Raw genomic sequence first — 25,422 nt, 5'->3', positions numbered from 1 at the left:
GGAGTAAGCAATGTTGCCACTTTTAATAACAATAGCCACAGCTCACTGAAAGTAAAATTTCAGATAAAGTTAAACAACTTAAAAAAATGACAGGCTTTTCCTTCAATGTGATTCTTTGCTTTTCTAAAATAGATTCTGTCACCAATGATGCACAGGGAGCTAGTCTCAGTGTCTCACTGGAAACAAATTAAAGTCCGTAACTTGTGTCGCACATCCTACAACAGGTGCCTGACAGCTGATAAGCACACTCCCAAATGCTTTGTCCCCAAACTCTGACACCAAAGCCATTAAGGTTTTGATGAAAAGACCTCTTTTGAAGTTTTCCAGCTGGTCTTTAGTCGTCTTCGTTTTCTTTTTCAATGGGAACACAAGAGTTTTTTTAGAATAACAAAGAATCACATCGTTCAATTAACCCTCCCTAAGAACACAGGGCTGCCTGACTTCTCTAAAGACAAAGCATACATCTTCCATGTGAAACTAGTGTCACAATTTTGACTCATACTTGATAAAGGGTAATTTCTGCATACCCACTTAGCTTTGAAAATCTTTTTCAAAATTTTCTGACAAAATTTTTCTTGGAGAAAAATTAGTTACCAATAGAACATAATCCTGTTGGTAATATTTTTCTAGCTTGCTAAACTTCCATTTGCCCAGAATAAAGTTCAGCCTGGAGGCTGAATTGGAAATCAAATATACAGCTATTAAAAAGCTGGATATCACTCTTTAAATCAGCGAAAGAAATAGATATTTATACTAGAAAAGATTAAGCTAACAATATTACCTAACTTCTTGGGAAAGTTAGATAATTTGTCTTTTTTGTTTTTTGGGCTTTTTTTGGTGAGGAAGATTAGCCCTGAGCTAACTTCTGTGCCAGTCTTTCTCTACTTTGTATGCGGGATGCCTCTACAGCATGGCTGATGAGTGGAGTAGGTCCGCACTCGGGACCTGAACCTGTGAACCTAGGCCACCGACGTGAAGTGCACGGAACTTTAACCACTCAGCCATGGGGCTGGCCTGATAATTTGACTTTTAAATAGACTTATTCTATTAGAAGATAAGGATAGTTATTAGCAATCATGCAACTACCGTCAGCATCAAGGTTATTAATCACTGTGAGAATCAAAAATTAAAGTTGAAATAAGAAATTTATTTCATTGCCATTTCTTTGCTAGGATGATCTTCTTTAACTTCACTTTGCCTTAGAACTTTCCATACGAGAATCTTTGAGAGCTCCTGGAATGCTGTCCTGTGGCCCTTAAAGTCAGGTGGATTTTACTGTTTACTGAAAACCACCAAGTTGAAGCCAGCTTGCTCTTAAACATCCCTGCCCCTGCCCCCAGGAGTTGACATTCAACTGTGGGAGACGACACAAGTACATAGATAATGTGAATAAGCTAGAGATTGACAAGTGCTGTGAGAGACACTGAGAATGAGCTGTGGGAGTTCACAAGAGCAACAGATTACTTTAACCCAAGGGGATCAAAGACAACCTCACGGAAGAGATAGCGTTTAACTGGAGACTTAAGTACACGATGGTATTTGGACATTCGGAAAGATGGGAGGAAGGTGTTTCTGGAAGATTAAGTACAAGAACAGAGATAAGAAAGGCAGTAAAAAGGGAACTTCAAACAATTCAATTTGGTAGGAGCTCAGGACATTTACTAAATAGTTCTGTCTTTCTCTTTTTCCTATTTAAGTGATTGGATATTAAAGACAAAGAGGGAGTGGTCAGGATGGATCCAAAATCTGCTCTGGGAGGGGTGACAGTGGTGCTAATCCCACAAGTCACCCTGTGACCCAGACACCCAGAGATGAAGAACCTTGACCTCAGGGCAGCTGTGCCTTCCTATGACTGATGGAGCTCCTGAAGAACTGGGAGACAGACCCAGAAAAGTTGTCAATAGATTTTATAATTTTGTAGACAACTTAATAATTCCAGCGATTGTTTCAGTCCAACAGTAAGCTATTCAAAAATTGCTGCCAATGCAACTTTTGATAATTGATATATTATTTTCTCCCTCCATTCTGTACACACCCACCCACACCATTCCCACCACCATTCATATTCTGAAAAAGAGGCAGCACAGCACAAGGGGTCAGATCCAGAAAGAAATATAGAGAATATATATAGAATGGTATAGAAAGAGAATTAGCATGACAGAAGACCCAGAAGTGCAAAGAAATAGGCCCAGCACATGTTGACCTCTATTGGATAACACACTCATAGTCTTTCAGGCTATTCTCAGGAAAGGCACCTCTAAGCACATGCTTCATAACTAGAAGCATAAATGGAGCCATGATATCTTGGTAGTTGCCACATGAACTACATGGAATAGAGCTCAAGTATGGATTAGTTTGCACTCTGCCCTCTATTCTTCTGTAGGCTCCAAAGATAAATTGCTAGATGATGTGGAGGTGGAGATGGGCCTGACAAGTACACCAACATTCACCTTAGAAGCCAAGAGCATCACAATCTGCTTTACTACACGTAGTTTTGTTCCTTAGGGACATTATTTGGTCATATATAACCCATAATGGATATACAATGGATATTTGTACATGAGGTTACAAAGACTTGAATTTCTGTTCATCTACTATACCAGAGGCTGATACACAGTCTATCCTCATTATTCCTGGATTTCACATTTGTGAATTTGTCTACCTGCTGAAATTCATTTGTAACTCCAAAATTGATACCCGCAATGCTTCTGTGATCATTCGCAGACACTTGCACAGCAGCTTTGAAAAATTTGCATCACTTGATGCTCTGCCTTCTTGTTTCAGGTCTCATACTGTAAACCAGTGTCCTTGTCACAGTCTATTTAGTGCCAAATTTTTCACATTTGTGTGCTTTCTCTTGGTGATTTTGCGGATTAAAATGTCTCCCAATTGAACCCTCATACAGTGCTGCTGGGAATGGAAACTAGAGCAGCCACTACAGAAAACAGTACGGAGATTTCTCAAAGAATTAAAAATAGAAATACCATATGACCCAGCTATCTCACTACTAGATATTTACCCAAAGAACTTCAAATCAACAATTCAAAGAGACTTATGCACGCCTATGTTCATTGTAGCATTATTCACAATAGCCAAGACACAGAAGCAACCCAAGTGCCCATCGACTGATGATTGGATAAAGAGGATGTGGTGTATTTATACAATGGAATACTACTCAGCCATAAAAAGACAAAAATCATCCCATTCACAACAACATGGATGGACCTTGAGGGGATGATGTCAAGCAAATAAGTCAAACAGAGAAAGACAAACACTGTATGATTTCACTCATGTGGAAGATAAACACATAGATAAAGAGAACAGATTAACGGTTACCAGAGGGAAAGGTGGTTGGGGGTGGGCATAAAGGGTAAAGGGGCACATTTATATGGTGACTGACAAATAATAATGTATAACTGAAATTTCACAATGTTATAAACTATTATGACCTCAATAAAATAAAATTTAAAAAAGTATATCTCCCAGTCACAGTGCCAGAGTACTGTCCAGTGTTCCTAAGCACAAGAAGGCTGTGGCATGACTCACAGAGAAAAGACATGTGTTAGATAAGCTTGTTCAGGCATCGGTTACAGTGCTGTTGGCTGTGAGTTCAATGTTAATGAATCAACAACATACTGTGTATCAAATTAGGTGCCTTTAACGGAAACACACATAACACAAGGTTATGTATTGATTGGTTAATAAACTGTTGTGGTCAGAGGCTTGCATGGAATCTAACTCTGTATTTCCCCTAGGAGCTATCATTCAGTATTCGCAGTGATTGTGAGACTATAACTACCGCAAATAACGAGAATTAATCATATTTACTCAATACAAGTCACAGTAAGTTAGTCTTGGGACATGACAAAATGGAGCACAGGGAGTGGAAAAATGTTCCACCTCCACACACGTTTTTGCCTCTCTTTAATCCACCTTCTCCCCAGTACATGTCCAAGAGTGTGAACTGGAAAGAACCCTCACTCCTTCTCCTGTGGGCAGCCTGGCCGCCCTCCAGCCATCTGCCCCTGGCCACGACAGCACTAGGCTACAGACACAGTCGTGGCTCAGGCATGAAGGGTGTACTGGCTCCCACATGGCTACCTGCCATAATTTGAGAATATACAAAGAGAATTTATAGGATAATATTTAACCTATGGGAAAATAATATACATGGGATGAATTCTGATGTGGAATAACTCCTAATCCTGCTGGAAAAATCTTAGGATAATTTGTTCTATGGTCTCAGTTTAAGTAAAAGCCCTCATCAGAGATTCATGCCCATCTATGCTTGTTTGGGGAGCTGGAGTAACAGACCTCATGGAAGCTGATTTTCTTGGGCTATAGGGAGCCTCTGGAGAGAGAACTCATCACAGTAGAAGTGGATGTGTCAGGCACAATAGACTGTACAAAGTCTTAAACATCAGAGCAAAGTAGGGATTCACATGTAAGAGTGTTACTCATCTCTAACTCATGCCCAGGCTCCTGGATGACTGTTTGGGTCTCAGGAAAGAAGAAAATCCTAACTGGAAATTTAAGGAGATGCTCAATTGACCTTTCTTTCATACTAGGTTCCAAGCAGCATTCTTCTGGACATCCTTTTCCTTCAAAAAAGGTTAACAGGAAAGATACCACACAGCTCTGGTACCTACTCCCAGAGGCTCCTGAGGCCACAGGCAGATCCCTGTTATGGGAAGGCTGGACATAGCAACTGGGATTCCTGGCAGAGCTGTGGCAGTATTGTGGGGCTGGGCTTTTGCAGAGAACACCTACCCCTGGGCAGAAGCATGGGTTTGGACCAATCAGGTTTGGCACAACACAGGCACTGACCAATCATAAAAGACACTGGCCAAAAATAACTGGAACTCACTAGAGTGCAGGTGTAAACTGGCTGAATGTCAGCTTAGCCTTGGGGACCATGAAAATGCTTGGGCAGGAGAGCGGGACACAGTGAAGACCACGGTCAGGGTGATTTTGATAACATGTACATTATCTCAATGCATCTCACAATAACCCTGCGAGCTGGGCATTTCCACGGCCTACGGATGAGGTAGGTGTCAGGTTAAATCACTCACTTTAAATTCCTACAGGTACAGTATGTGACAGATGTAGGATTCAAATCCAGCCTTCCAGTATTCTTTCTATACTTCCTCTGAGTAATTAGATTACTTCAGTTAGCTCGATATTCTGTTTACAGGCGACTCTAACTTAATTTTAATGTGCTTTAACTTAATTTATAAATGAGTGCTATTGAAGAGAAGCAAAACTGATGATCTGAGTGCATTTCCCTCTACTATCAGCAAATCCTCTTGTGCTAATGAATAAGTGAGGCCGACAAATGGTAAGAATTAAGCGGGAACAAAAAGGGTAAGCAAGTCAGTTTTGAAATATTTGAGACTGAATCATAGAAAAATTAACACAAGCTAAGGGTGAGACCCTTTTGTTTTATGGATAAATTTGAGACTACAACCAAATGCCAGGGAAGCTGGAAGGAAAACACTTCTTCCAGGCTGAACGATGTGCTCCATCAGGCCAGGACTGGGTCAGAGCGGGCCTGCCAGAGCCTGCAGGAACCCCCCACATTTCTGTAAGCACAGCCCCCCCCAACTCCATCCCTAGAAAAAATGAATATGCTTATTTTCTGCCCCTGTAACAAAAAGAAAAGGAAAAGGGGAGGACCATGAGTTTATACCTCCTAACCTAGGGCTTAAAAATATTTCCTTAATCGAATGTGATTTAATTGTGCAACACTTTGCTTTCTTAATTAGAAGTTTAAACCCAGTGGAATGAACGTCTTCCCTGTTGGTATGCACGCCTGGGATATGGAATTCAGGTGTCCATCTACAGAAAACAAAGGAGAAAGCAAACACATCGACAACAGGCATGTTACAGGATGATCCCGTGCAGTCTATATTAAAAGCTAATTGAGTCATCTTCAAGCTGTAACATGAGTGGCCAAGGAAGCTTTTTTTCTGAAAGTGTAAGTGTGAAACTGTATTTCAAACAAGAATACAAACTAATTCCAGAAATAACTATGTTGGTGAAGAGTACAAATACAAACTCCCAGCATTTTGGAGCAGCAACGAACACTGGACAGCATCTTTCCTCACCGCTCATTTTACCAAGACCCAGACAGGCCGTGGTCTGAATAAGATGGCAAAGCAGCTATTTGCAGAAGAGGAATAAATTCCCAGGGTTTTTCACACCTAGTCTAGTGGTCTTTCCATTTAACAGACGGTGATCTCAAATATTGTTTTTAAGCATAAAATCACAAAAATTGTGTTTAAAACAATATGAAATTATGAAGTATATATATTTTAAATTTGGGGGGATTTATTTCTCTTTAAAGTAGCCCAGAAATAATTTTCTATCCTATTTTTTCCATCAACAAATAGAAGTAAAATCTAAAAAAAAAAACCTCTATACTTTCACAGAAACAATAAGCGCTTTATCAAAAGCTGAGTTAAGTTTGTCAAGAAGATCCACACCCTCTCCCGCCCCCGGGGAAGGGAAAAAAACACAAAAAAACCCACCTGGTGTAGCGAGACTTCATGCATGCACTGCCTGGAGCAACATACACATTTATTAGATCTCTGGCAACACATTCTTAAAATAAACTTAATAGCCTTCAGGTCTCTGTTCAAACCAGAGCCTAATTCCTTTTGTGGCGCCAGACAGCTCCCCCACCCCAAGGAGACTCTGCAGGGAAATGAAAGCAGAGGCTCTCCGGGCACCTCTCAGAATAACCGGTTTAGCACCATTTAGTTAATTCCCTGTGAAGTGAGGTCGTTTTCTAATTCCTATTTACATAACAGCACCATGCACATTACCATAAGACACAGCCATTACAATTAACAAGGATTACAGCTGGAGGTGTATTTGGGATTTTCTTTTGAAAATGTGTTATATCCACATCGAGGCAAAAATATAAAAGAAAAACTCCCCAGCAGTGCTTTAATCTGCCTGCTAAAAAAAGAGCAAAGCTTCTTTATCTTGATTTGTTTCTATTTTTACCAAAATTTAAATTTGATGGCTGGGATGGAGGGATTAAGGTAGGATGGGAGCACAGAGTCATTCTATGAATTAAAATATTGAGAGTGAATTTTAACTTAGAATCCTAGAATGCCAGAGCTGAATGGGAACTCCCTGAAGATATTTTTAGTTTAATCTGTTGTTGTTTTTAAATCTGACTTGGTAACATGTGCTTAGGTATTTTTTTTTCAACAGTAAAATCAAGATTTGGAAGTTTTAGATTTCTAGATTTAGGATTAAAAAGAAATATGGGGAAGTACACCTGGTTACCTGGCTTTTGCTCCTGTGACATACTAAAAAAAGTCTTGTCATTGAGGTCTGTCAAGGAAGGAAGCAGAAAGACAGGGAAGGAGGAGGGAAAGACAGAGAGAGAGAGAGGACGGAGTAGAATACCGTCAATGCCATATATTTGTTTTTCACATTTTCTTCTCATTTATTTCAGATTAGTTTTACAAAGCTGGCTTTTGTACTTAACTTGCAGAATTATTTAATCAGTTAAACCCTTTGGTAACTGCTCTGATCCCCTTAAATTTATGCCTGAGCTACAAAGGCAGCCCTCCTTGGTGATTTTACTGTCTCTGATTAATATAAAATATTTACATATTTAGCTGCCAAAAGAAAAAAAGCATAATGAATATAAAGACAAGTTCGTTTGGCTGTAGAACCTCAGAGCTCGTAGGAAAATAATGTACACAACACACAGCAATTTGTGTGTTTGGATAGAGCTCTGTGCTGAGCAGGCAGCATAACGATGGTTCACATATAGGTCATTCTACAAGACTCAGACTCTAGTAAGGAGGGTAAACCAAAGACCATACATAAACTATAATACAAAACGTAGGGTAAAATGGTGAACATATAATACCTGGGGCTCAGAGCGGGGATGGGAGGACATTCGAATGGGGAGACCATGAAAGGCTTGGCGCAAGGGGCACTGTGGAGGGACAAGGAAGCATGGTGCCACTGTCAGGGGAAGGAATTGCAAGAAAACAGGCACAGGAGAAGGCCAGAACTGTGTGGGCAGCAAGAAAAGAGTCCAGCTTTGTAGGGTTTGCAAAAGCAAAGTGGAGAAGGAGGAGATAAGCTGGAAAGTGAGGGGGCCAACAAAGGAAACTTGGGGCAGAGAAAGACATAATCTCAATTCTGATTTCAGAAATATTAATTTGGTAGACTTATTCAAGGATTTGTTAGAATAAAGGTGGACTAGGAATCAAAGATATCATTCACAAATACCCGCCAAATTAGGTTTTCTGCCAGTGGAAGAGAAAACTTATATGATGATACAAATGAGTCTATAAATACTGCCACAAGAAAAAATAAAAGTTTTGTCTCTAATAAAATAGGAATCTTTAGCATATTAACATTTGTCCATGAACAAATAAAATGGCTAAGCAGAAATGCCCACCATAAGCAGCCAATATCAAGAATACTTAAACTAGCAGAATGGACACAAACTTTTGCCAAAGAGCCCCATCAAAGAATTCTTTGTTAAAATTTTTTTGGCAACTAACTTTGTATGAATGGAAGTCAATAAAGAAGAAGGACTCTCTCCTCTGAATTTTAGCAAAAAGGTCTATGGTCTACACTTTTTAATATGTATGCATTAGAAAGGCACTGATGTCTCTTTAAAACTGGAAAACTTAGTGTTCTGTTTAAAAATAATTTACAGCTTGGATATTCTTGCTTTCAAACTAAAAGTAACTTTCCAGTTAGAAAAAGTTTGTGTGTTTAATCCACTACTCCTGTCTGTTTAAACAAAAGTGCTTTTTTTACTGAGGGACAAATATACTATTAGTAATCAGATGTCATTATTAGTAGTTAAGGTATTTCAGTAATCCTTCAATGGGCTTCCAGGTTAAAAACTTTTAAATAAATATTATCAGCAAACTTCATGAGTAATTTTCATAATAGGCATTATATAAAATAAATCAGGGTGAGAAACTAAGACTTTTATTTGAAGATCCTAAAATTTAGGCCAGCTATGTACTCAGAGGTTTAAAAATCAGGCTTTATTTAAATGTACATAAATTCTGAAGTTCTAACAATTTTTCTTTCTTTCTTTCTTTTTGTTTTGAGTCCTTAAGAAAATGGTTTAAAGGAAGGTAGTCTAAGAGTTCATTTATTCTGAGCAGTCAAAAAGAAACAATGACTAGATTTCTTGGAGGAGTTTTGGATGTAAGCGTCTATTTGGTAAAAATCCAAATGCATACCACAGGTAAAAGTTTCTCTGTCTCTCAAAAAAAAAAAAAAAATGAGGATCAGTGTGACAGGATTTTAGGTCAAGATAAACTGCATTTTTCTTCATCTGGTTAATATACAATGCTGGTAGCATTTTATGAATCTTCTGAGCATTTCAGACAATGATTACTGCAGAGAATTCATGGGTTGCAGAAACATTTTTAAAGGCTTCCTTGGAAAGCCAATATGTTGACTCTACAACTCATAACACAGTTTAAACTAGTATTCTCAGTGGGGAGGGGTAAGTGATTTTGCCCTCATGGGGACATTTGGCAATGTTGGGAGACATTTTTTGATTGTCACAATGGGGAAAAGGGAGAGGATGCTGCTGGGGTCTGGTGGGTAGAGGGAGGGAGGCCAGGGACCCTACATGGCACAGGGTAGTTGGACCTCTCCCTCCAACAAAGAATTAGAATTATCTGGCCCCAAATGTCAACCGTGCTGCTGAGAAACCCTCGTCTAACATTACATTCTGATGTATCAATGTATATAAGCTAACATCAACATATTATCTGACTTTTCTCTCTAAATTCCATTTTTTTAATGAATTGCTAATACAGGTAGTCAAATGATAAACCTGTCTCCTCTTCTTACATAAACATGCAGAACTTTTCAAGTCCATCATTGATGTGGGAAATTTCCTAGTACAGAGAGTTTATTCTCTTGTAGGAAATAGTTGAGCCAGTAGTTTTCCTACTCAGTCAGAATTTATGGCTAATCCCCTGGGAAGTTAGGGGCGAGGATCTCGGGGAATGCACCAAACTGTGCCCAAGTGATACTGCATGCATGATTTAGAATTTAGTATAAAATCAAATATGTGGGCAATGATTTCCATTCTAGAGCTTTCCAGCAGACTAGGCTTCACTAGAACATTTTAGAGTTGACAGTATGAAGTAAGACGGCTTCCTAAGGTTACTGCAGGAACGCGAAGCTGGGCATTGAACACAAGTCACCCAGCTTTCCATGCATTTTTCTACCTGAAAGGAGAAATGCTACATATTCAAGTGCACATGTATGCCAGTATGTATATCTGTGTGTGCACACACACACACAGACACACACAGACACCCTTTCATATGCTTTTATAAAAAATGAAAATACTGCTCAAAACATTCTCCAGAAATATAGAGCACACAGCCCCAAAATACATGTTTCAACCTTACTTTTCCAGCCCCAAAATACATGTTTCAAACCTTACTTTTCCTGTCTGTTAACAGGTATTAATTTTTTAAAAAATCACTGAGTCAACTAGGAGAGAAATAGCCTAGGATTAAGCTATGTAAACATAATTCTTTACTGTAGGAATTCTTAAGGCCTTTGATATGGGAACGTACACTGAGCATGTACAAGGAAGGGACAGAGCATGCAGCATTTTCCAATCTCATTTCGCGAGGGAACTCATTCCTGAGGGTACCATGTGAACCTCTGCTCTACAGAATGCACTTTGAGACAAGTCAGCGTGGAGTATAAACCATTTAAAATCCAGATATGACTAGAGAGTCTTGCACAGTATCAATCACATCCAAGTAACATAATTTTCAATTGTCCACATTTTATACCAAAAGTTGGAATTGTACTTCATAATCTTGAGGAACAAAAACCATAAAGTTAAGGGATGTCTCCCTCCTATCGGCTACACAAATTCTGGTTCAAGGTACTTCCATCTCCTAACCCAAACGGTAAAGTAGATATGTCAGCTTGCAGAATGCCAAGAAAAATAAACTAAGTTCAAGTAAACACAACTGACTACTGGTATACTTTTTCCCTAGAAAACACATTTATTGCTGGAGACACATGCTTTCCTTTTGTTGAGGCTTAACACTACAGTGCCCCAGCCCTGTTTTTTAATTAGTCAAATGTGGAATTAGATGTCAACAGAGACAAAGATTAGAATTTTTGGCAGGTTCCAAAACACAGCTAAAATCACCAACAATGCACAACGAGCCACGTCAGTCTCCCATTTCCAGTTGGATATTATTCCCTGTGGATATTTGAACCCTATGATCTGCCCGGCTCTGATAAGGGATTTAAAGGCTTACTCAGAAGAATGCCTCTGAAGCTATTAAAGCAACCAGCACGGGAAGAACAGGCTAAGCTGGGTTTTGGATAGAGGATAATGCTGTGACAAAAACGTTAAGGCTGATAAACAGATAAAAAATCTGAAAGCACATTGTTCCCTAGGCTTCCTCATCCCCATTAGTCCCCACTTCCCATGGGAACGTCAATAAATACAACAGCCTTGTACTCTTCAATTCTAGAAGGCAGCAGAAAGACATTTTTGAGTCATCAATTCACATCTCAACTGGTTGCTGTAATATTAACCAGTTCTACTGGAAAATACCTTTCATTCACTAAAGAATCAAATGAAAATGAAAATTGTTAATTAACTCCACTATTGGGCTATATATGTAGAGAAGAGTATATATATCAGGTGCTCTGAAGATTTAGGGCAAGAAATGAATACACACACACACACACACACTCTTTGGGCCCTCAAGAAACTGATACTGAAAATATTTACAAGAGAAAATACACACAAACAGAAAACCACACCTTGAGTACCTTTTAAAGAAGAAAAGGAAAACTATCTTTCAAGATTATAGAAAATTCTCGGAATGCTTTCTTAAGAGAGGAAAATCTCATAAATATCTTTTAGAACCTTACTGATAACAAAGTGAATGAGACAGCGGGAAACATCTATATTTCTTCTCTGTTCTACTCTTGCTTCTCTTTTCTCAACATGAGAGGGTCAGTATCAGTGGGGGATGGGAATCAAACCAGGAAATACCTGATAGAATTTATAGAAGCTGGACTTGAAAAATTTATATGAAGCTCTCACTCTTTTCATGCCAGCCCTCCAGCTCTGCAATTTCCCTTCTTTCTTCCTAACCTCAATTATAAACACCTTTACCTGAACACTATGTGTCAGGTATAGGACAACTTGTCTTAATGAGCTTATTCAGGCTAAAATATGCATAATTTTATCTTTTCAAGATTTCTTATAACAAAGGGCTCCTTGATATCAAATATTCTTCTAGTAGAGGAGATATTTTTAAGCACAGGTATTCCTTGAATCATTGCCTACTCTAGACCATTACCCTTAGCTAATCTTCCAGGGAGTACATTCATAAACTCACACGGTTGGCTCACTTCATCTTCCTACCACCACCCACTGGCCAGCCCCTATTCTTCACCCGGTCATTTCTAGGGAGAGGGTTTTGGCTAGAAATGTGATCTGGGTATTGTGAGTATGAACATGGACATTTTTATGTGTTATGGCAAATCTGGATAAGGACCCTATCACTCTTTACACTCAACACACCTAGACAGCATTACAGATCTTTCACTGGGAAGAGTCTGAAGACATATGGTAGCTTCTTTGGTGCACAGGTTTCTCTACTTCTGAACTTATTTGCAAAACATATAAAAAAGTTAAAAAGGCTTGGGATGTTGTTATGAAGGAAAAAAAGTCCATAGTTATTGAGCCTATGTTTAGAGTTCCTAGTTAGCCTAAGGGGTTTAAAGGCCAAGTTAGGACAGATGAGTAGAGACGAATGCAACTATAAGAGTTCTACAAAACTATACACTTGCACATCTAATACTGAATATTTCTGCTGTATGCAGTGAGGCAAGACTCCTAATTTGTATGGTGCAGGGATCATGAGAGTGAGAAATGGGATTAGATTCTGGACTGGCCTTGTCAGCTTCCTGGTTTCGATTTGTGCCCATGATATGTTGGAGAAAAAAAAAATCCAGAAGAAGAAGGGGGCATTTATAAGAAGGAGACACGGAAGTAAGCCTGGTGTGTTCAGGCTGCTGATTAATCACCACCTCTTGACCTTCATAAGCAATCATATCAGAATGAAAAATAAAGAATGATATTATGAAACGTTAGAGGACTTACCCAAAGCTTTTATTAAAAGTGAGGTTGAAGTATAAGTAATTTTACTTAAATGAGGTGTTTCAGGATTGGTTTTGCAGCCCAGATTGTAACTTTTTAAAAATTTTACTTTATTGAGGTCATATTGGCTTATAACATTATGTAATTTCAGTATGTGTTTTAGTATAGACTTCATCATCCTCACCCCCAATAGTCTAGTTTTTATCCATCACCATCCATATGTGCCCCTTTACCTCTTTTGTCCTCCCCTCATCTCCTCAGATTGGAACTTTTTATGAAGATGTGTCACAAAACATGAATAGCATGCTCAGCAATGCTTTTTTTTTTAAGGTAACTATAGTATTAAAAAACTTACTTCAGTGGTGAACATGATGTAGTCTACACAAGCATTGAAATATAATGATGCATGCCTAAAATTTATATAATGTTATAAACCAATCTTACCTCAAAAAAACAAAGAACAAAGAACTTACTTCAACAGAATTCAAAATAATTGGATCAGATTAAAACCTCATTAATTTACGAATATTTACTCCTCAGTCTTTCAGATTCTATATACTACTTATGTGTTCCTTATAGTTCTATTTTCCATACAGGCGTTACCTTATTACTTGAAGATTATTGAGCCATTCTTCCTAATTAATATTTTAATGGCAATGAATTAGTTTGCTTTAGAAAAAATCAAGATATAATCTGAATGTATACAGTTTTACTTCTAGTGAGAAACAGGTGATTCAGTGAGCTTCAATGTCACATTAGTCTCTATAAAACTAAATAAACAACGGCTGTGACTATCTGTTACTGCATCATGGCATCCGTGAGAAAAAGCACTATTGAAAATCTGCCTAATCACCTGGATGAGGAAGGTGGCATTCCTTTTTAATGACAGAATTGGCTTCTTTTATATGGAATTATTTTGGATTAAGTTTGGTAACAAGTTGGAGTCATTCAGAGAAAAACTAAAGGTTTGCCACTACTCTGTACTTGAGCTATAATAGAATATTTTAGATGTCTTTCTTCAGACTTCACAGAGGTTCATAGTTTATATTCTTAGCTGAAAATCTTTAAATTCAAAAACATCTTTGGGTTTACTCTGTTCATTTTAACTTTTTTCCACCTTTCCCTTTCCATTATAAGAATTAAGGGAATTTGTCTTTATATGTTTTGTTTTAAAAGTATTTCACTGATCTTCAGCAATATTTACCTGTAATTGTTTCTATAAAAATACATACATTGCTAGCTATTTTATTAATCCATTTATTATACAAGTAATTATGAGTAACCATGAGGGACTAGGCACCATGCTTGGTTCCAGGGACATGGATATAAAAGGCAAGCTCATGATGTAGTAAGGGAAAAGACAAAGAAAGACATCCTTACTGTTCTGTGTGGTAAGGATTGAGATATTGGAGGGCAAAGGGTACGGTGGTGGTTTAGAGGATGCACACAGTCTTGAAGACTCTGGAATGCAATTATGAACAACTGTTATTACACTGCTCTGTAATAAAGTGATGCCTCATGGCTTATTGACAGGTACAAGATTTCTATGCTTACACTAAATAGCCCCCATTGTGCCATTTGAGTTTCTGAGCTTGTTTTAAAATAGATGTTTCTCTTTCTTCCATTATTGTAAATTGTTTGCTGTCACTTATGTTATTAATGCTCCCTTGCTTTAGTAGACTCTCTATCCTCACCCTAATGTTATCCTTGAGATTTGCCAGGGCCTTAAATAGTGAGACAAACTGAACTACACATGCTCCAAGTGAACCAAATAGGAGAAACTTTGCCACATATAGTATTTTTAGAAATAGCATAATGGTAAAGCACGGACCATCCAGAAGGGGAAAAACCTGGGTGGAAAACTTGCTCAAGTACGTCAAGTATAAAGTTGGCTGGAGTACCCCTGGATTGTATAGCTTAAGTGTAGATTGGGAGAAGAGGAGACCCCCACATAGAAGCATACCTTTGAGTAACGTGGATGAGACAGTGCGTGGACTTAGAGGCATCAATTTTGTTCATCAAAAGCTTGTTTCATCTAATTACTCCTTCTTACCCCCCAGATAGATAAGTTTGCCAAGTATGTTGAGTTTTATACATGTGAAATGTTACAGTACTTGTGGTCCTAGCTCAATGTCTAAGTTATCCTAGAAACACTAGCTCAGACCTTGCTACATATAAAGGAAGAATGTGATTGCCGTGACCCTGGCAATTATACAATTGCAGTAACTCACAAATGTTGATTCTTGCCAATGTAGAAGATAGGGGACCAAGTTAAATCTTTATTTAAGTTCTAAACTCAAAACTCAATGGAAGGGGCCAGCTCGATGGTGTAGTGGTTAAGTTCGTGCACTCCACTTCGGCAGCCCACTCACCAAGCATCTCACGTACAAAAAATCGAGGATGATTGGCACAGATGTTAGCTCACAGACAATCTTCCTCACCAAAACAAACAAACAAACAAACAAACAACTCATTGGAAGAACCGTTGTAATGTAGTACAGAACAAGGGTTGAGGCTCACAGTTAGAAGATTACATATAGATCACACACAGACACTTCTAACCTCTTTGGAAGCCTGACAAAAATTGTAATGCTGTAAATAGTAAAATGACATATTCTCCAAGAACAAAGAGAACAGGAAAGAATGCAAAAGCAAAAATATTTGAAAACTGGAAAGCAGATGGACAAGTGTAACAGACTCAGAAGAACACAGAAAATAAAAAATGAAATCAGCATTGGGAAAAGCCCAGAGACCTAATTTGTACCTGAGGATCCTAAAAATGCACAGAAATTGATGTTACCAGGTAGTTCCTCACAGCTAGCCTCCGTTTTATGGCCAAATTCACATTCCTGGTACACTTTCTAGTCCATATAATTTCTCTATATGAGGAAGCTGATCCCATTTCCCATCTATAAATGGGATCATAAGAGTATCATACAAATGAGGGAATTCTGCCTCATGAAACACAGCAGAAATACCCATCATTAGATTTGCAAGGTCATGTTCTGTAGAACTCTCATAGTTGCATCCGTCTCTATTCATCTATCCTAAATGGGTCTTTAAAACACTTATCCTGAGTAGGAACTCTAAATATAGGCTCAATAGCAGGTAAAGATATTTAAAACCTGAACAGTTGAGAACACTGAGGAAGAAATGTTGACAGACAGGAAAATGACTGCCTAATTGTTATTGTAAAGTGCTACTTTGCCTTACTTATTTCAAAAATTCAAAAATATATTTTTAGTGGTTTACTCATAATGCATTTTCAGTCTTGGATCAACATGTATTTTTTTCATCATCAATATTTATTAGGTAAACAATAGAAAAAAATAATCAGAAAACCTCAGTGCCTTCTCTAGCTCCAGACAAGCATATTGGACTTCAGCCCCACATTCACGTACTTGGCTTAGGAAGACTTTACATTGGCGTTTTGACTAAATGATGCCCACTTTCACATCCTCACAAAAGTGCATGCAGAGTCGCAGCTACATAACCTTCCATGTGGATAATTACCTTCCATGACTGATGAAAGCAGCTGCTTCAACTCATGTAAGGGAACGAAAACAAACTTTTCAAAAGGTTAAGTGTCAGGGAGCCCATTAAGTGAAGTGCTGTTTAGGTAATGACCATCTCTGATTTGTGCTGTTTCTGAGGAAAAACTAAAAGCGAGTATCCTCAGTACCTTAATTAACTTCTGACCACAACTTCCTGGGAACAATAGAGGGCCACACTGTTAGTTGTTTGCCATATACTGCATTTTACACACTCAAGAGCTGACTTCAATTGTACATGTATGTTGATTTTTCAGAAAAATTTATTGCACCCAAATTTGTGGTATTTCGGTGACTCACTTCAGGGTACAAAAAAATGGTTTTCATTAGAGAGAAATTCTGCTTATTTGTAACTTGGTGGCCTTAATCTTTCTTCTGTTTGAAAATGTGTTAAAAGAGCACAGGATACTCCTGGCACCTGCTCATCTTTCTATTTCTTAACGTCTAACATTGCTTCCTCCCAGTCCCCTCCCAGTGCTGAATTCAGGCATGAGCCTCACTTATCTCTTTTGTGGCCATACTGCCCTGTCTCAGGGTGCTGAGGTTTAGTAGAGGAAATGCATGCTTTGGAGTGAGACAGACCGGGGTTTGAATCCCAGCTCTGCCAATTACTCTGTGTAACGTGGGATATCTTACTTAATCTCGCTGTGCCTCAGTTTCCCACCTTGTAACATGGGGATAAGATTTTATAGGTTAAGGATTTGGAGCTAATGAATATAAAACAAAAGTGTATATTCTTTTGTATAATTATGGAAGGTTTTGTGTGCGTGTGTGTGTGACGTGTATGTCCACTGAGTGTTGCCTTGTTGAACTGTGAAACTTATTCTTCCTTTTCTAGAGAAACTGTCTTCCTCATCACTGTTAGGGCAGGCAAGGAGTCAAGAGTTGTAATCCAATTCTCATTCCTATCTGCCTCTAACAATAACCACCAATAATGAAGCAAGCTTCCAAATGAATGCTGTGTGTAAAACTTTTCTAAACCCTTAGTACACAAGACCTCAATTTTTAAAGAGGGATTGCATACAACCGTGTTTCTATTTGCAATTAAAATTTTAATTACCATCAACCTTTATTGATGCCCACAGGGTCAATAACATTCTACTAAATTTTTCATCATGACTGGTGCTGTAACAAAATCAGAGAAGTGAATACAGAATGATCCATTTGTTTCCTTATGAGGTATAGTGCTTGCAAATAGAATACTGTTATTTTCTTTGCCTCTTTTGTTTTTGCAATGAAGGATAAGCACAGAGAGCAACATGATCATTAGATTCACCTATTGGCTCCAATTAAGCACATCCACAGTGCATGTATTTTCACGTTCACTTGAGAAGCAATAGCTCCTGATGGTGCACATACTGGTAAAGCCTCATTTCAAATTGTGCATGTTTAAAAACCTCACTTCACTTGCTGTCACTCATTTTTTACTTTGCTACCATTCTGTAATGTTTGTAAATCAAAATAATGTATCCCTATAACATGAACATGCAATGCGTAATGAAAATGTCATTTTAAAAGCATTTTTTCCATGCCTTATTAAGTATTTGAGCAAGCTTATTCTACTACTTACATTTCAATGAGTTACTTGTTTACTCATATAAAAACATATTAATGAAGGACATATTAAAAATAGATTACTGTAACTCTCAACAGGAAGTTTCCCAAGAGTTTATAAAACATACTTAAAAGTTTTTGTAAAAGTATGGAATTTGTTTGTCTTTGAACTGCCTTAGAGAATCAAATGAATAAATTCTAAAAGTGGAAAGAACAGTTGAAGAACTACGATCCATCTTGTTATTTTAGACAGACTTAAATGTAAGCCACTCTAAACTGAAGGACAAAATTGTGTTGGCATCAGCAGTCAACACCCTTTTCTGAATGTTCTCAGACCTGAAGTGTGTATGTAGATTGGAGGTTCTGATACAAATAACACATTTTCTAAGCTAACGAAAAAAGCAACTTTAAATTATGTCATAATATGTTCCAACCGCTTTATCATTATCAATAAACAAGTCCAGCCACGCATTGTCTAACCTAATAAGACCGGGAATCCATGTGTGCAGGGGATAGGTGCTAAAAGAGTGAACGCAGGAGAGCCAGGGAAGGAGGGATGAGAGGGGACTTCGTGGAGAAGTTGAGAGTTTAGTTGAGTCAGAGAGAGGGATGATCAGAGCAGGCTCAGGCTTTCTAGGAAGGAAAACAGCAAGAACAAGGGAAGGCATCTATCGGTGGGACAATGTGATTTCAAAGTCAAAGACTACACACTGCATCCTAGTCTCTTCACCTTCTTTCAACACTTTACCCATATTGCAGTAGGTTTTCTGGTCCCACTAAAATGGTGTTTAGCAAGGTCACCCATCAAATCTTAGTCATCAAATCCATGGGGCAGATTTTAGTGCTTGTCTTCTTTCATCTCTTCCCAATATTTGCCAATTTTTAAAGTCATATTCAATTCTTTTTGAAACTCTTTTAACAATAATAAGAGATGGCGATAATCATTACTACAACTATCACTAATTTATAATTTCTATTACTACTAACACTCCCTCTACCAACGGCAATTATTGTTTACTTACTGTGAGCTAGACGTTGCCAAGTGCTCTCCATATATGCTGCTACCTAATCCTCACATAACTCCTATGAGATAGATAGGTTATCATACCCATTTTCAAATCAGGAAGCTAGAGAGGCATAGAGGGGTTAGTTACCTTGCCTAGTGTGATACAACTAGTATTTCTGGAACCAAGGTTCAAAATTGACATCACTCTCTTTTAGTTTTATCCCAAGCTTTCTGGATGTCTCATGTCAGTTTCCTTCATGAGCTTCTCTTTCTCAAGAAATTCTTTAGCTATTTGCTTCTCCCCAGGGTTCCATGCTTAGCAATCTGCTGCTCTTACACTCTGTGTCTGACTGATCTTTATCCATTCTCATGGCTCCAGCTCCTACTTGTACTTCAATTACTTTAAAATCTGTAGATGCATCCAAACCACTTTGATCAGCTCCTGACCAAGACATGTCTGCCTCAATGTCCCACAGGTACCTGGAATTCACATATGTCCCAAACTCACTATTATTTTCTGCAAAGCCACTTCTCCCGCTACGTTCCGTATGGTAGAAATTAGTGCTTTCTTCCTCTCAGCTACCAAAGCAGAACACGGAGTCATAGCAGCTTCTCTCATTCACTCACCTCCATATTTAATCAGCCACCAAGTCCTAAACATCTCTGGAATTCATCCCCCCTTTCCTTTGCAATGGCAACTTCCTTGTGTCAGCCCCACATATTCTGTCTGCCATGGCTTTCTATCTTGTATATCTGCCTCCCATCTCACAATCTTTTACCCACCCTCCAACCTCCACTTAACTCCCCAATAATCTTCATAAAACACTAGCCTATATGATACCATTTCCATGTGAAAATCCCTCACTAGCTTCCTTTTGACTTGAGGATAAAGTGTAAAACCTTAAAACGACATATAGGAACCTTCATTGTCTGGCCTCTCCTTACAGAATGGGTATCATTCCCCTGGTGCCTCCATGCCAACTGGTCAATCACCCCACACCATCTGCTAGTCCAGAAACACGATGTGTTCAACTCTAACGAAGACGTAGTGAACCTCTATTACATACTCAGCACTGGTCTATACTCTTTCCTTCAGTGCTATATCCTGTTTTCCTAGAAAATTCTTGAGAGCCACTGTGTTTTAATTTACTATTAGTTTTGATTTTCAAATTACAGTTCAGAACTGGTGTGTACTCCACAGATCAAAACAAAGTTTTCTAGTAGTTTTATGTATGCATGATAATCTCTGCAACCTGCACTTTGCCATAGGCATTCAAGAGAAATATGGTAACATTGTTTTATTCTTTCCTTCAGGTTTGTCTTGGATACTGTTTTTAATTTTAAAAAAACTAAATAACAAAAACACGTACATTCCAACCATCTAGTGTCAAAATAATAACTGTTTAGAGGGCTTCTTGGGTTCTTAATTGTTCAAAAACAATCTATTCATTATTTTATTAATTTATTCAACAAATCTTGAAAATGTGCGATGTGTAAGGGGCTGTGTCGGAGGTAGAGGACACAAAAATGAAGGAAATAGAGCCCCCAAGGGAAAATGGACAGAAATACCAGCTACTGAAATGCCCACACATGCACAGGACTCTTGTGGGCAGGCGGCACAAAGAAGTTGCTTTGGATTAGTCACTAGTGGTTTCCAAGAGGAGACCATGCTGAAGTTGAATCTTAAGCAACCAAGAGGACTTAGTTTAAACAGAGACGAGAGTAAGGACATTTGAGCCAGAGAGACCACCAAATGCAGGGGCCACTAAAAGTAAGCTATGAGAGAGAAAGCAAATAAAAAAGAATTAAGGAAGGAAGAAGAAAAGTAAACAGTTCATATGTGAATTACCTATCTGTATATCTTCTGTTGAAAGTTAACACTATGTATTGGTTAATGGAATTTCCATCAAAGGGAAATGTGTTGGTTTTTAGCATCAAGATAAATTTCTTTCCATGATGGTTTTCCTTATTTATTTAAACTAGGAATATCCACTTATCTTTTACTTTGTCATCCCAATGAATGAAGTTTAACCATGAATCTATGGGTCTGCTTCTCCCATAAGCCACATGCTCACAACAATCTTGCTATAGAATATTATGTTGTATACCTAACAGGAATAGAGAAAACATACTGCCATAAACAAAGCCTTGGTAGGGAGTGTGGAAAAAATGGAAACATTTCATTGTAAACCATCAAAGAGGTTTCACATGTTGAAATAGCACAAAATCTTACAGTAAAATGTAAGTACATTTTTCTCTCTAGCTTTCCAAAAAACAATGCCCACTCCCTGGTTACAGAGAGCAGTTTTAATGATATTCCGATTAATAAAATCATGACACTTCTAAACACGTTCCCTTCACATAACCAGTCTCTCAACCCCTATTTCCTGGCATCTGCTTTTAGGCTCATTTATTTCCTTTTGAAACAATTTTCTAGCACCCTAAGGCCAGAAAACATAAGCCAGTTAGAACCACTTGCTAAAAATCATTCTTACAAATAAGTTACTTTCTAGTTAAAAATTATCTTTCAAGGCTTGAGATATCTTGTATCATTAAGTGAACCTCTGAGGCAAAGAAAAGCTTGACTGAATAAACAGTGCAGTCTAGTCTAGTTCTGAGGGCTGGTGGCTGGGGGCACTCAGGACACATTAACACGGTTTCATGCAGCCAAAGGGAGCCATATTGCGCACTATCTGTTCCCCCACTGACTGCTCCTCTCCGTTCCCTGGAGAAATGGGGACTCCAATTTTCATACCGACAGGACTTCTGTGACTTTGAGGAGGTCAGGTGAACTAAATCCCGCTCTCCTATTCTCATCTCTTGGAAATATGGGTGGAGAGAGCTGCTCCGATGGGGAGGCAGCGAGCAGTCAGTGTTACTTCATCGTTCTGGTGCTCACAGCTCCCTCACATGCTCACCTGCCTGGAGCAGTGTTTGCAGTAACAGAAATTCAGCTGCTGGGTCAACTCTAAAAGCCACTCCATTCTGACTAACCAAAACATTTTTGGGACTCGTCACAATTGTGTGTTAAGCTGTTTTGTAACAATTATTTAAGTTGTCCTAAGTAGCTCCTGGGCAAGCATTTTTAAAAAGCTCTTGCTACAATTTCCTGCTGTGATGACAGGTAATTACTATTTTGATAGCTGGATTTTTTCTTGTTGTTACAAAGAATAAAAACTGAAAATGGAATGACAAAGGAGTGGTTATCTTTTCACAGATATAATCAGAGAAAACCATCAGAGACCGGATAATTCCTTCCTTTAATGAATTGCACTTTCAAACACAGCTGTTACTGGATGTATGTGCTGCTCTCATAGGTTTTTGCTTATCTAAGTGAGGCCACAGAATTTCTCAACTAAAGGACACATTTATAATTTGCATTATAAAGACTGTTGTAAATTGAGATGATTTTAACATCTTTTACAGAAGGGTGAGTCTCAATTTCTAAGAATTATATCTAATATGAAGACATTAGAATTCTTCATAAACGAGAAAGTAGTGAGGAAGGATTTTCTTACTATACTTCAACCAAAAGGACATTTCATCACAGATTGAATGCAGAATCAGATTTGAGAATTCAGCTGTATCCTATCAAGCCAAACATTAAAGAGATTTCTAAAACTGCACAGCAACGCCACTCTTCTCACTAAGATTTGCATTTAGGAACACATATTTATTTATTTATTTTGGTGAGGAAGATTGGCCCTGAGCTAACACCTGTGCCAGTCTGCCTCTATTTCATATGTGGGACACATCCACAGCATGGCTGACGAGTGGTATAGGTGTGGGCCTGGGATCCAAACCCACGAATCCCAGGCTGCCAAAGTGGAGTGAGCGAACTTAACCACTATGCCACCGGGCCGGCCCCCATAGTTATTTTTAATAAAAATTTTATTTAATATGTTATGGGCTTATTGTTATATTTAAATGAATTAATATGTGAACACTTTAAAATTTTCTCAGTTTAAATTATGGTATATATCAATAGATATATCCCAGACAAAAGGTCTTTGAAGTCCTCAAGAATTTTTAAGAGTGAAAAAGAGGTTCTTTGTCCAAAAAGTCTGAGAACTGCTGCTACACAATATGCACACACAGTCAGTTAATCACAAAAGGCTCCAGCATCAAGGAAAAATCTTTTAACTGGCTATATGTATAGAAAATACTTCATAGTTGAAAAATGAATACATTTCTTTCTGCAGATTCGTGATAGCGTCTCCTTTCTCATATTGCCCTATGCCTCCTGCCAGGCTCAAAAATGAGTGTTGAACATGTAAAGCTCAGTAGACATATGTGACCATTGAAAAAAATAGAGTACCACATGCTACTTTTTATAAATCAAAACCTCTTTTGGACTGATTTCTTTCACTTAGTTTGCTCACTTAGAAATGGCTTTTTATAACAACATAAACAGGTAATCCTAAGATGATCTAGTTTATAATGTAAATGATTGCTTTCCTTGCATTCACTTATACAATCTAATTTAATTTATGTTTATTTATATGTATATTTATATTTAATTTATATTATTGATTTCTCATATTTGTTTCAGTGAGTTACTTTTTCTGGCTTGAGACTAGAAGATTCATTTTTATCATTAGTTGAGCATTAAAGACAGTTCTGTATAAGACATTTCGTCATATGTAGGCAGCTTATGTTTCCATAAGATAAATATCAGAGGTATTTTGTCCAATAGTTTTTTAAAATAACAAGACAAAGGAAAGGAATATGAACTAAAGAATGATATCATGCCTCTGTTTCAATCATTATACCACTTGCTGGAGCTACATATGGATTAAAGACTCTTAAAAACATTTTTTATTGCAAGAAAAATCTGCTACTGTAACGTTTTCCTAACACATTCCATTAGTAGTTAGTGAAAACATTTTAGTGGGTGAGTCAACCAGTGTTTTAACAAAAGGAATAGAAGAGAAAATGTCCACTTGCTGTAGATAGTGAGGGTAAGTATGATTTCAGGAAACCTGCCGTGCTCTTTCTATCCCTGTTCTATGACAGGCAAACACTTTCACGCACTTGAGCCTTTCTGTGGTCCTCCACTGTTTTGCCTTCATCGAATCTGCTCATCCTCAGAACGCCACTCCCCCCCCCCCCACCCCCCGGCAAAGTCCTCTCCAACAGATATTGCTCTGTTCCTACTCTCCAAGCCCCACAAAAAGTGGAGGAGGTGCTACTCCATTCCTTATTCCTCAGTGTCTCTTAGAAACTGGCGGTTCCACTGTCAGCCCTTGAAAACCCTTTCCCTCTTCAGATGCCACATTTGAGTCTAGACCTTTGAGATACCCTTCCTCTTGACTTGGTGACTCTTGCAGCTGGTGTATGGTGTTCCTCTCTCTGTCATCCACTGCCATCCTATCTAAGTACATCAAATACTCCATGGTGAAGCCTTCTTCACATTGTCCTTGTCAAAAATCCTCTTCTGGCATCAGTTTCAGCCATAACAGTTCTCTAACCATTGTCACTTACTGAAACAATATCCCAATAATACAACAACGTTTCTCACCATTTAGCAAGTCAGCAAGACCACCCTCCCCACAGGCTCCTAAGTTCTGCTGGAGGTTTCCTAAAGCACGTTTGATAATGTTCTCTGCAGATTCACTATGAAGTCAGAACTAAAGTTTGATGAGATTTAGCAATCATTTCATTAATTTCTTGTTAACGTCTATTATTACTCTTGTTAGGATGATTTCTTCCTTTTGAAACATCTATCTTCATCAGTCCCTTCAGCGAGCTTCTGTGATATTTTGGAAAGAATTACACAGCTAACATAAATTATGACATTTGAACCCAGTCTGTCTGACACTAATGTCAGTTCTTTCCCCATTTCTACACCACTTGCTGGCAGGGGCTATGTCTTAGAGATCTTTGAATCACCATATAGAGCCTAGCATAAAGCCTTACACACAAAAAGAATTCAACAGACAGTTCTTGAATCAACAGACAGTACACTCTAAAAATAATGGCTTTAACAACTAGACTAGTTTATTAAGTGAAAACAAATCACAAATTTTAATGAATATACAGTACTAAAGTTTTATTATTAGCAGCAATTTCTGTCAATTAGCAACATCCATGGATTAGCAAAACCTAATAAGGAAAACTTAACAACCTGGCAAGACTTGATA

General features: G+C 38.2%; 1 protein-coding gene across 1 annotated transcript in view; it reads right to left on the bottom strand.

Annotated features, from left to right (window-relative positions):
* Nucleotides 1–25,422, bottom strand: part of FREM2 (FRAS1 related extracellular matrix 2) — a 176,462-nt gene that overhangs the window by 107,020 nt on the left and 44,020 nt on the right. The gene's annotated exons all lie outside the window — the stretch shown is intronic.

Source organism: Equus asinus, chromosome 11, assembly GCF_041296235.1.
Source record: "Equus asinus isolate D_3611 breed Donkey chromosome 11, EquAss-T2T_v2, whole genome shotgun sequence".
Lineage (NCBI taxonomy): Eukaryota > Metazoa > Chordata > Mammalia > Perissodactyla > Equidae > Equus > Equus asinus.
This window is presented reverse-complemented; position numbering and strand designations above follow the sequence as displayed.